Source organism: Castor canadensis, chromosome 8 (genome assembly GCF_047511655.1).
Source record: "Castor canadensis chromosome 8, mCasCan1.hap1v2, whole genome shotgun sequence".
Lineage (NCBI taxonomy): Eukaryota > Metazoa > Chordata > Mammalia > Rodentia > Castoridae > Castor > Castor canadensis.
In genome coordinates this window covers 152,143,555-152,155,973 of record NC_133393.1, presented here as the reverse complement: position 1 = coordinate 152,155,973, position 12,419 = coordinate 152,143,555, and the positions used below count along the sequence as shown (strand labels likewise).

General features: G+C 47.8%; 1 long non-coding RNA gene across 1 annotated transcript; it reads left to right on the top strand.

The window, feature by feature from the left end:
- Positions 1-90: 90 nt before the first annotated feature.
- Positions 91-11,708, top strand: LOC141425856 (uncharacterized). The gene is made up of 3 exons (XR_012451018.1): positions 91-512; positions 6,602-6,764; positions 7,816-11,708. It is a non-coding gene; the product is annotated as an uncharacterized lncRNA (long non-coding RNA).
- Positions 11,709-12,419: the final 711 nt, after the last annotated feature.

Below are 12,419 nucleotides of genomic sequence, written 5' to 3'. Positions count from 1 at the left end.
GCCCCGCCCCGTGCCAGGCCCCGCCCCTCCAAGGCCCCGCCCCGGAGCCGGCCCCGCCCTGCCGCTGTCTCCCTGGCGCGCCTGCGCGGGACGCCGCGTTGTGGTGTGGGAGCCCACGTCCCGGGAGATGCCGCCTGCCCCCGGGGGCCGCACCGAGCCAGGGGCCTCCCCGTGCCCGCCTGGCGGAGGCTGTGAGCCCCGGGGCGGGTCTGTCAGCCTCCAAAATTCCCCGCTACACCCGGGGCGGCGTCGCAGGAAACGAGAAGGCTCTGCTTGACTCGAGAGTGGCGGGAGGAACCCTGACCCCTGGACGGTCCCGAGGACCGTCCCCGCCCCCTGCACGGCTTCCGGAGCTGGACGAGGCCCGGGGAGCCCCGCAGCGAGCAGAGCACCCCCCGGCTCCTCGCTGGCCCGCGCCGGAGGGCTAACAGTGGGGCGACTGTTCGTGTTCCACCCGGACCTCGGATCCTCAACAGCGTCTGACACACACCAGCCTTGCAATTTTTGTGCAGGTGAACAAATGAATGTATAAACGGGGGAGGAATTTATTTATTCATTTAATTATTTTAAGGGCGTATCTCACAGACGCACTTTATTCATGCCACATAGAAAATGATACTCCTACAAGTGTACAGCATTGTTCCCTGTTCCCATCTAGCAAAGCTTGCTTTTGATTTATAGGCAGAGAGACGTTTCATCCTGTGTGTACTCAAGGGATCTGGTTAATGAGGAGGATGAGCAGGTGCTCAAAACTTTACTTCTTTTATCAGCACTCGCGATCTCATAAATGATGGAGCTCATCAACCCCATTCCTCCTGGTAAACTTGGGTTTTGTAGGGCTTGGTAGGGATCCAGACATTTCTTAATAATGCTTTGAAGCATTTCTCAGGCCAGTGGCTCAGGCCTCACCAGACCCCACAGTTGGCTAGAAAAGGTCACCAAACACTCCTGGGGAGGATTTTAAACAATATCCAGTCTGAGAAGGATTAAGACCCGAAAGAGAAGCCAGGAGTAGTGCTGCACTCCTACGATCCCAGCACTCAGGTGGCTGAGGTAGGAGGATCTCAAGTGAGAGGACAGCCAGGTGCTGTGGCTCACATCTGTAATCCTAGCTACTCCAGAGGCAAAGATCCAGGAGGATCACTGTTCAAATCCAGCCTAGGCAAATACTTCGCCAGACCCTATCTTGAAAATACCCAACACAAGGAAACAGAGCTGGCGGAGAGGCTCAGCAAGTGGTAGGAGTGTCTGCTTAGCAAGCGTGAGGCCCTGAGTTCAAACACCAGTACTGCAAACAAACAAACAAAAAAATCAGATGAGAAGACAGCCTGGAGCCTGGGCTACATAGCAAGACTCTGTTTCAGAACACCCTCCAAAAAAAAAAAAAAAGTAAAACAAACAGACAGAAAAACCCCAAGTTATGAAAGGGACGTTTAGGGTGAACAGATCCATGCACTGAATCCTACAATAGAGGAAGAAGTGGTGTACCCTTGACTCTTTGAAAGTGGCCAGTCTAGGACAAGCGAGAGCAGGTGCTTCCCTTTCATTCACTACTGCTTGCTGGTTTGGAGTGAGTGGGATGTGATCCTCCAGGCCAGCAGTCCAGCAGGACCGGTAACTGGTGAACCACAATCCGGTCCACTGAGGACAGAGAAAGATCTTGGCAGTGAATTCTCCCCAGGGGTGGCAGGAGACCCAACCCTGGAAGTCAGAGGACAGCAGGCTGCAGAAGTGGGGTCTCGGTGGAGCCACACTACCTGGAAAGTTGTCAGTGGCCCAGAGTGGACCAGGGGCTGGAGAATGGGGGTGGGGAGGCCCACACCAGGTTGTGACAGTTGAGTTTGGGCCTTACTCAGTGTGGGGGGCGGGTCTAGGGAGGCTAGGAGCAGGGGATGGGGATGTCATCGTTTCTTTAAGGGGAAGCACATGTGAGTCATTGGTTCAGGAACTCTTTGATTTCCCATGGATATGTATCTTTAATATGTTATTCAAGGGGTCACAGATGTCAGGTGACAGGCACTGGGGACAGGATACCTGTCAGGCAGGTTGATCTGTTTCCTCTTCTGCCCTGAGGACCCACTGCCACCCATACTTCACTGAGGATGTCACATCTACAGTTGGGTAACAGACTCTGGCCTGACTGCTAGGTGGAGGCCTCCCGCACCTTTGACCTCGAACTCCCTTGGTCCAAACTGGCCCCTTCAGCAGAGGTGGCCTGGCTCACTCCTGTGTCTCTCAGGCTCGAGCCTCAGTCACCCACTTCTATCCTGTCCTGTTCCTTACAGTCACATCCTGACAGTTAGCCTATCTCTTCCTTCCTGCCTCACCCACTTCCATTCCTGTGACCCTCTGGGCTGGGTGCCCATAACCCCAGGAAGACAAGAGAAATTGCTTCCTACCACCCTCTCCACCCCACTCCACTTACAGCCCTACTGCCACAAGCTCCCTCCAGAAACCCTAGATCAGATCTGCTCTTTCCTGCATGGGAACCTCAGGTGCTTCTCACTGCCCTCTGGAGGGATGTGGATTTCTGGCCCTGATATTCCGTGCCCTCCCTGGGGCCCTTCTCTCCTCCTTTCCACCACAGTCAGCTCCAGGAGTCCTGGGCTGCCTTCTCAGCACATTGCACCCATTTTTCTCTGGGCCTTTGCTTCTGTTGTTCCTTCAGTCCAAAACACAATTCCCTTTTCCTTTTCCCATTGAAATCCTACCATTCTTTCAAGGCCAAGTTCAAAGTCACCTGTTTCAGAGGTCTCAGGCCAACACATCTTGTTTATGCTGTTGCTGTTACTTGCTTCTCACTCCCACCTGGTGTTGCAGCCACTGTCTCTCTGGCTGCATCCCAGCCCCATAGCATGTACCAGAAGAGCTTGTACACAGCAGGAGCTCAATCAGTGTCTGCTGAGTAAACAGGTTGAGGATGGCTACGATTCTCCCCCAGGCTCTCTCCAGGGGCTCAACAAAAGCAACATGCAGTGGGGGAATTCATTAGTAATTTTAAGGTCTTAGGTTCTTACCTCTTGTTTATGCTCCTCAGGTTAAAATGGTAGCCACATCTAGAGAGATGCGAGGGCATTAAGCAAAGCTCACAGACGCCGCTAGGGGAGACAGGAGTGTCCCAGGAGTCCCTTCCTCCTCAACAAGAGGAAGCCCTCTGCTAAGTCTGAAATAAGAACACTCCTGACATAACACAGTGTGCTACCCGGACTGGCTCTTGGAAAGAAAAAAACATTGCTGAAAAACTGGGGGAAGCTAAATAAATCCTGGAGTCTTGCTAGCAGCAACAGACCAGTGTTTATTTCCAGCTTCACATTGTGGCACATAACACCACAGGAAATGGAATGGAGGGCATGAAGGAAATTGTGGATTTTTTTTTTTTTAATGGCACTGGGGTTTAAACTCAGGGCCTCAGGCTTGCTAGGCAGGCACCCTTACCTCTTGAGCCACTCCACCAGCCCTTTTTTTTTTTTTTTTTGTGGTTCTTTTTTTTTTTCATTTTTCTTTTATTATTCATATGTACATACAAGGCTTGGTTCATTTCTCCCCCCTGCCCCCACCCCCTCCCTTACCACCCACTCCGCCCCCTCCCTCTCCCCCCCACCCCCTTGATACCCGGCAGAAACTATTTTGCCCTTATTTCTAATTTTGTTGAAGAGAGAGTATAAGCAATAATAGGAAAGAACAAGGGTTTTTGCTGGTTGAGATAAGGATAGCTATACAGGGCATTGACTCACATTGATTTCCTGTGCGTGGGTGTTACCTTCTAGATTAATTCTTTTTGATCTAACCTTTTCTCTAGTACCTGTTCCCCTTTTCCTATTGGCCTCAGTTGCTTTTAAGGTATCTGCTTTAGTTTCTCTGCGTTAAGGGCAACAAATGCTAGCTAATTTTTTAGATGTCTTACCTATCCTCACCCCTCCCTTGTGTGCTCTCGCTTTTATCATGTGCTCAAAGTCCAGTCCCCTTGTTGTGTTTGCCCTTGATCTAATGTCCACATATGAGGGAGAACATATGATTTTTGGTCTTTTGGGCCAGGCTAACCTCACTCAGAATGATGTTCTCCAATTCCATCCATTTACCAGCGAATGATAACATTTCGTTCTTCTTCATGGCTGCATAAAATTCCATTGTGTATAGATACCACATTTTCTTAATCCATTCGTCAGTGCTGGGGCATCTTGGCTGTTTCCATAACTTGGCTATTGTGAATAGTGCCGCAATAAACATGGATGTGCAGGTGCCTCTGGAGTAACAGTCTTTTGGGTATATCCCCAAGAGTGGTATTGCTGGATCAAATGGTAGATCGATGTCCAGCTTTTTAAGTAGCCTCCAAATTTTTTTCCAGAGTGGTTGTACTAGTCTACATTCCCACCAACAGTGTAAGAGGGTTCCTTTTTCCCCGCATCCTCGCCAACACCTGTTGTTGGTGGTGTTGCTGATGATGACCAGCCCTGTCTTGTGAAGGTTTTTTTAAGATAGGGTCTTGTGGCCTGTTTGCCAGGAGCTGGCTTTGAACTGTGATCCTCCTGATTTCTGCCTCCTGAATAGCTAGGATTATAGGTGTGAGCCACTGGCGCCCAGCAATTGTGGACTCTTGTTGCGATTTTTAAATTAAATCTATACAGGCTACTCAGAAACTTTTCACTTTGTAGGAACAATGTTTTATTATTTAAGTGAAATGTAGACATTTTATCACCACATAGGTTCCTTTATTCTTCACTTCTTTGCTGTGTCATGTATTATGTTTACATGCATTAAAAACCATATCAATTTTGTCATAGTTTCTTTGAGCCATCCAGCATTCTTCAGAGAATACAATGAAAAAATAGTCTAAAATGATAAAAGGAGAAAGGAAAATAAATGAATAAATAAATAAATGAAAGAATAAAAAAAATTAAATCTAAAATTAAAATCTAAAGTTACATCGAAATTTAAGTTTATTTTTGTAAAAAATTTAGATGAGAGCCAAGTGTGGTGACTCACACTTATAATTCTATCTTTTGGGAGGCTGAGGCAGGAGGATGGAGAGTTTGAGGTCAGTCTTGGTTACATAGTAAGACCCTGTCTCAAAAAAAAAATTCAGATGAGAAAATTTGGTTTATAATTTAAAACTCATTACATATATGACGGACTAGCATGTGCTTTTTTTTTTTTTTTTTTTTTTTGGTACTGGGGTTTGAACTCAGGGTCTGCACCTTGAGCCACTCCACCAGCCCTGTTTTGTGATGGGCTTTTTTGAGAGAGCGTCTCACAAACTACTTGCCCGGGCTGGCTTGGAACTGTGATCCTCCTGATCTCTGCCTCCTGAGTAGGTGAAATATAATCTTTAATAAACCTATTTTGCTCTGTTCCCACTTGTGTTAACTTTAATATTTTTTGCTTCTCAACACATGTATTTAAAGCTTTAACTTTCTAAAAATATTTAGCCATGTTTCCATGTAATCTGATGTAATGTTTTGCTTTTTTAGTGGGACTTGAGTTTGAACTCAGGACTTTATGCTTGCTAGGCAGGCGCTCTACTGCTCAAGCCATACCTCCAGTCCATTTTGCTCTGGTTATTTATTTTTGGGGACAGGATCTCTTGAACTATTTGCCTGGGCTGGCCTCAAACCTTGATCCTCCCGATCTCAGCCTCCCAAGTAGCTAGGATTATAGGTGTGAGCCACCAGCGCCGGGATTTGGCATCATGTATTTTCATTCTCCTTGAATTGTACATATTTAACTTTTTGAAGAGGTACTGCATCTCCATGGTTCACAGGTGAAGCAGGTAGGTATACAGTGGGTCTTACACCATGTTGTGCTGCTATAACAGAGTACCTGAGACTGGGTAATTTATAATGAACAGAAATTTATTTGACTCGCAGTTCTGGAGACAGGGACGCCTGAGGGTACGGTGCTGGTCTGGTGAGAGCCTTCATGCTGCCCAAGCCCAAGGTAGAAGCTGGAAGGGCAGGAGAGGGTGAGAGGACACCAGCAAGAGATGGCTGCGGTCACTTTCTAACAACTGCTCTCTGGACAACTCATTACTCACCTCTTCCTAGGCCTCACCTCCTTACACTGCTGCACTGGAAATGAAGTTTCAGCCCTGAAATGTAGGGACACTCTGACCATAGCAGTGGGGCATCTTGTACTCACTGAGGCCTGGCTACCGCTCTCTTCCACCCACTTCAGAAACTTCCTCCATTAATTCTCAATACCCTTCACTGCTTGTTTAATAGCGCATGAGCAGGTTGGCTTCCCACTTCTCAGGCTGGAAGCATGGCTCGACAGAGCTCCTGCCTGGCAAGCTCAAGCCCTGAATCCAAACCCTAGCACTGCCATATTGTTCTGCACTTCAGTGATGCCAAAAAAAAAAAAAAGGTGATTAAAAACCCTTTTCTATTATTTGTCAAAAACAGCTTCCTTCCGCTTCATACTTAGGCAGTCTTCCACTATGTGGGTATTCCAGTTTTATCAGTCCCTTAAAAAAAGGAAAAATGGGGATATTTTCCTTTGTGTATATGTGTGTTGGGTACTTTTGAAATAGGGTCTCTCAAACTGTTTGCCCAGTCTGGCTTTGAACTGCAATCCTCCTGATTTCTGCCTCCCCATTGTTTTATAGATGGTGCTCCAGGGAATAACAGTCAGAATAACCAGAATTGAAACTCCTGGAGCAAAAGCTAAACACGGATAATTTTGCTAGATGTCTCCACATCACCAGGCTATCCCGCTCTGAGTCCCTTCTGCACTGGACAAGGCTGCATCCTTCCCTGTGACCTTGACATGTAAGGGGGTATTCAACTTTTGAATGTGTGTTTTTTGGTGGGACTGGGGTTTGAACTCAGGGCTTTGTACTAGCAAAGCAAGTGCTCTACCACTTGAGCCACACCTCCAGTCCATTTTTCTCTACTTTGGAGATGGGGTCTCTTGAACTATTTGCCTGGGCTGACCTCAGACCTAGATCCTCCTGATCTTAGCCTCCCAGGTAGCTGGCACCTGGCAAGCTTGTCAATTTGATAGGCAGGAAATTGTATCTCAGGATGCTTATGATAAGAAATTTTCTTTTTATAAATTGACTTTCTCATCTTTTTATGTATTTAAGGATTATTTGTATTTTCAGATGCACTTTCTCTTTTTTCTTCATCTGTGTGTGTGTGTGTGTGTGTGCGTGCGTGTGCGTGCATGTGTATGAAACTGGCATCAAAACTAGCGCCTTGCCCATGCTAGGCAAGTGCTCTACCACTGAGCTACATCCCCAGCTCTATTTCAGTTTTTTATTTTGAGTCTCCCTAAGTCACCCAGCTGACCTTGAACTCACTATGTAGTTGAGGTGAGGGAGACTGTCCCACACTCTCTCCTGGCTCCTGGTGGTAGCTGGCACTCTTTGATGTTCCTTGGTTTAACAAAATTCTACTTTTCTATATGTGCAAAATTTCTTCGTGTCACATGTCTGTGTCCAAATTTCTGCTTTATACGGTCACCAATTGTATTGGATTAAGGCCCACCCTAGTGACCTCATTTTGAAGATTATCCCCATAAAGATCCTATTTTCAAATAAGGTCACATTTATAGGTCCCAGGAGATTTTTTGGGAAGACCCAATTCAATCTAGCATATGGATATATGGGAGTTTCTTATATAGTTCTCCTTTCATGTCTGTTTGAAATCTTCCACAATAAAACATTAAATAGCAAAACTAAAAGCTCCCCCTTCCCCTGTCACCTTTCATGTTGCCCCATTTCTCAGCCTAGGTCTGTATGGAGGTTACTGAGGGCTGTCTGTCCTCACTGGCTCCACTTCCTCTCTGCTCACCTATCTTGAACCTGATTTCAAACAGGCTTTACCTCCTCTAGGATCTGCAGACATTCATAGGAGAGCAGCCAGCGAGGTCAACTGCCCTGCACTGTACTTCCTGACCTCAGAAACTGTGGACTCACAGACCTCATGCTTGGTTTAGGCTGCAAGTTATGTGCAACGTGTTCTGCAAGGACAGACAGCCAACACACTGGAACGTTAGAGTCCGAGCACAAATGGCTCCATCTCTTCACAAACCCAGCATGGTGGAAAGAGTGGGGGTGGGGAGGGCTGGTTATTCTGGATAAAAAGAGTTACAGGACATCATATGGTCTTTGATGGATGGATCCCTGATAGGTAACTGTTCCAAGAAACAGTTATAAAAGATGGGGGAGCCAGAAGCTGGTGGCTCACACCTGTAATCCTAGCCACTCAGGAGGCAGAGATCAGGAGGATCGCGGTTCAAAGCCAGCCTGGGCAAGTAGTTTGCAAGACCCTATCTCAGAAATACCCATCATAAAAAAGCAGGTGGAGCTGGCAGAGTGGCTCAAGGTGAAGGCCCTGTGTTCAAACCCCAGCACTGCAAAAAAAAGAAAATACCCAACAAAAAAAAAAAAACCAGGGCTGACAGAATTGCTCAAGTGGTAGAACACCTGCCTAGCAAGTGCAAGACCCTGAGGTCAACCTCCCAGTGACACCAGTAACACATACATGCACATAGAGAGATAGAGACAGACAGACAGACAGACATGGTGGTATGCCTCTACAGTCCCTGCTACTCCAGAGGCCAAGGAAGAAAGGTCATTTGAGCCCAGAACTTATGTCAGGCTGAGCTACACAACAAGACCCTGTTTCTCTCTTCCATGCCAGCTTGTAGGATGGGTGGGTGCCCTGTGCTTGTGAGTGGGCTGGTGAAGAAGCAAGTAACCTGCCATCATTAGGCCTCTGCTCGGTGTCCCCTCCTCACACAGCTCACCTTGACTTAACTAAGTAGAGACCCTCACCATGTCATCGTCCCCTTGCCCTGCTTTTCTTCCTACAAATGGTGGAGGCAGGAGATCCCTCCCTTGGATGCTGGGGGCTGGGACGGGCACATAGCATCCTGGACCCTCTCTCCAAACGGAGCAAGGCCAGAGCAGGCAGGCTGGCTGGGAAGTGTCACCTGGAGGAGCGTGGCAGGGGTGCAGGTGTGAGGGCGAGCAGATTTGGAACCACAGGACTTCCAGGCACACTGGTGACCAGGAGAGGAGCAGGGATGACGCCCTGGACTTTGGCTGGTCACCTGGCCACTTAGCCGTCAGGAGAGTGGTGTGACCCACTGCTCCAGCTTGTGCTGATGTCACTGATCAAGCATGCCCTGAAGATGAAGACGGAGCCCTGCAGACAGAGGCCTTCATGCTTGGCTGGTCTGAACCCTCAGTCCTCCCATGTCTGTGTCCTCAGTCCTCCAAGGTCGGCTCCAGCCTTCCACCAGTCTATTAACAGTCTCTTTCTTGTCTTTCTTCCTGCGGTTCCAAGGATCGAACCCAGGATCGCGTGCTTGCTGGGCAGGCACTCTGCCACTCAAGGCATGCCCCAGCTCTTTCATGTGTTTTTTTAGATATGGTTTCACTAACTTCACCCAGGTGATCTTAAACACAATTCTTCTGCCTCCACCTCCCAGGTAGCTGGGATTACAAATGTGTATCACCATGCCTGGCCAACATGCTCTCATTAATGTAACCCGTGAGTGCAGCTGTATTTTCAAACAGGTGTCTATGGTGATAATAGGGCCACTTCTTCCTAGGCCATCTCTCAATTTCTGCTATTTACAGTAGCACAATTCAGTAGAAATATAACACAAGCCACATAGGAAATTAAAATGTTTCTGGGAACCTCATTTGAAGAAATAAAAGTAAACAGCTGACTTGTCTGCATGTTAAAATCTGAGATGCCCTGGTGACCATCCTTTTGGTTCGTTCTGTTTGCTTTCTGAGACAGGCATCTTCTTATTTTGCCTAGGTTTGGTCTAAAACTTGTGACCCTCCTGCCTTAGCTTCCTAAGTAACTGGGACTACAGGCATGTGTTTTGGGTTATTCTTAAAAGTATACTTGCATATTCCACACCCTATGTCTTCATTTGGACTCGACAGACATTTCTCCTATGGTGCTCTGTGTCAGTCAGGGTTTTCTATAAAAATAGAACTGACAGGGACATGTAGACATACAGGAGACTTCTGATGAGGGATTGGTTCACGTGATTATGGACGCCGAGAAGTCCCACAATGTCTGTCTGCAAGCTGGAGGCCCAGGGGAGCTAGTGGTGTGACTTCTGCTCCAAACCCGAAAACCTGAAACCAAGAGAGCCAATGATACCAATCACAGACCAACTCCAGTGGCCCAAGAATCAGGAGGGCAAAAGATGTATGTCCCTGCTGAAGCAGCGAGCAAATTCATCCTTTCTCCACCACTCACATTGGTGGGGCCATCTTCTTTACTCAGTCACCAATTTCTCTTCTAGAAATACCCTACCAGCTATCTGGGCATCCCGTAGCCCAGTCAAGTAGACCCAAAGTCACCACCCCAGCCTCTGTGCTTAGCCTTCACCTTGTCAGCAGTGATCTCCCCTCTAATTCTTGGTCCCATGACCCTGATTCCCTGGGACTATCATTATTCACCCTCACCTCAGCCTCTCTCTCTCTCTCTCTCTCTCTCTCTCTCTCAGTGGGAATGGGTTTTGAACTCAGGGCTTCAAGCTTGCAAATCAGGTGCTCTACCACTTGAGCCACTAGTCCATTTTGCTCTGGTTGGACTGGCCTTGAACTGTGATCCTCCCAATCTCAGCCTTCCAGGTAGCTGGGATTACAGATATGAGCCACTGCATCCAGTTCTTCTTGTTCTCTTGTTGTCTGTGCTGTTGATGTCACATCTGTCACACTGTTGACTAATGTTACAGACATGTCCCCTGATGTTTTATTTTAAGACTTGTATAGGTGTAGGACCAGGTGCAGTGGCTGTAATCTCAGTTACTTGGGAGGAAGATACCTGGACGGTCCTGGTTCAAGGTAAGCCCAGGCAAAAAAGTTAGCATGACAAAATGAGACAGAAGTAGTGATACACATCTGTAATCCCAGCTACGTGCGAGACTGTTAGGTAGGAAAATCTAGGTTGGAGGACAGCTGAGGCAAAAGCTTACGACCCTGCACCGGGGTGCGCGGCTCAGGCAGTACAGCCCCTGGCTAGCAAGCCTGAGGTCCTGAATTCAAACACCAGTACTGCCAAAGAAAAAAGAAAAGAAAAAGCTCTCTCTTTTCTTGTGGTGCTGGAGATTGAATTCAGGTCCTGTGCGTGCTAGACAGGTGCTCCACCAATGAACTAAATCCCCAGCCCTATTTATCTCTTAAATTTAGGGTTTTGACCCATTCACACATTCAGACCTCCCCCCCTCCGTTTTGGAGGTGCTGGAGATCAAGGAGGACCTCATGCGTGCTGGGTAAGCTTGCTGCCACTGAGCCACCCTCCCCACCCCAGGCACACTGTTAACTGCCTCCTGAATATTTCAAAGGTCCTGAGGTGTGGCATGTCCATAATTAAATTGGATCCTTCTTCTGTAGGCTCCTCCTGTATTTTCTCTCTAAAATAATGCATCACCATGTTTCAGGTTCACAAGTAGAAAAACTTCAGCCACTCTCCCCTCTAAGTTGTTAAGTCTCATTGCTTCTAATTTGAGACAGCTCCCTGCCCTGCCTTGCCCTCCCACTGTCACTGACTGCCCTGTCACCCAGGCTGTCCCTCTTCTTGTCAGGACTACAGAAACACCCCTTGCCCTCCCACTCCAGACCATCTCCCACACCAGTGAGCCCCAGACACCAGCTCACAGCCCAAAAGGACACCAGAAGATTTTCAATACTTGGCATTTATTACATTTCAAGAAAGGCTGTTTACAGGTATCAAGGGGGGTGGGGAGGAGGGGGAGGGGGCGGAGTGGGTGATAAGGGAGGGGGTGGGGGCAGGGGGAAGAAATGACCCAAGCATTGTATGCACATGTGAATAATAAAGAAAATTAAAAAATAAAAAAAGAAAGGCTGTCTGTTATGAGACTGTGATAACCTTAGCTTCCTGAAGTTAAAATAGCCTCACTTGGCAAAATAAATCGGCCATTCGAGCACTAAGTCCACACCCCCCCCCATACCCCATCCTGGGCATTTCTTCCATCTGCCTGATTCTGAGTTGTATCCTAACCATCACCAGGAAGTGTGAGAAAGGGTTTCCCTCAGTTCTGTGAGCCTTCCAGCTTCCACATTCCAGTCCTTTCCAGCAGGAGCAGCAGCCCCCACCCTCCCCGGCCACATCCACCGTGGAACTCATCACCACCTGGTTACCGCCTGTTTGCCCATGTCTGTTTGTGTTTCACTCGAATGTCAGCTCCACCAGGGCAGGGGCTGTGTTTTCTTCACAGTTGTGTCTCCAGCCTGAAATAGCGTCTGGCACATAGCAGGTGCTCAGTAAATATTTGTTGAATGAATAAATGTATGAATTTGCCGAACATGTCACACCTTTTCACACGCCCGTGCCTTGGCATCTGGTATCTCTTCAGCCTGGAGCTCAAGTTCCTTTTGGATTCGGTTACCTTCGGATTACAGGGTTACCTTTGCATATGTTCCCAAC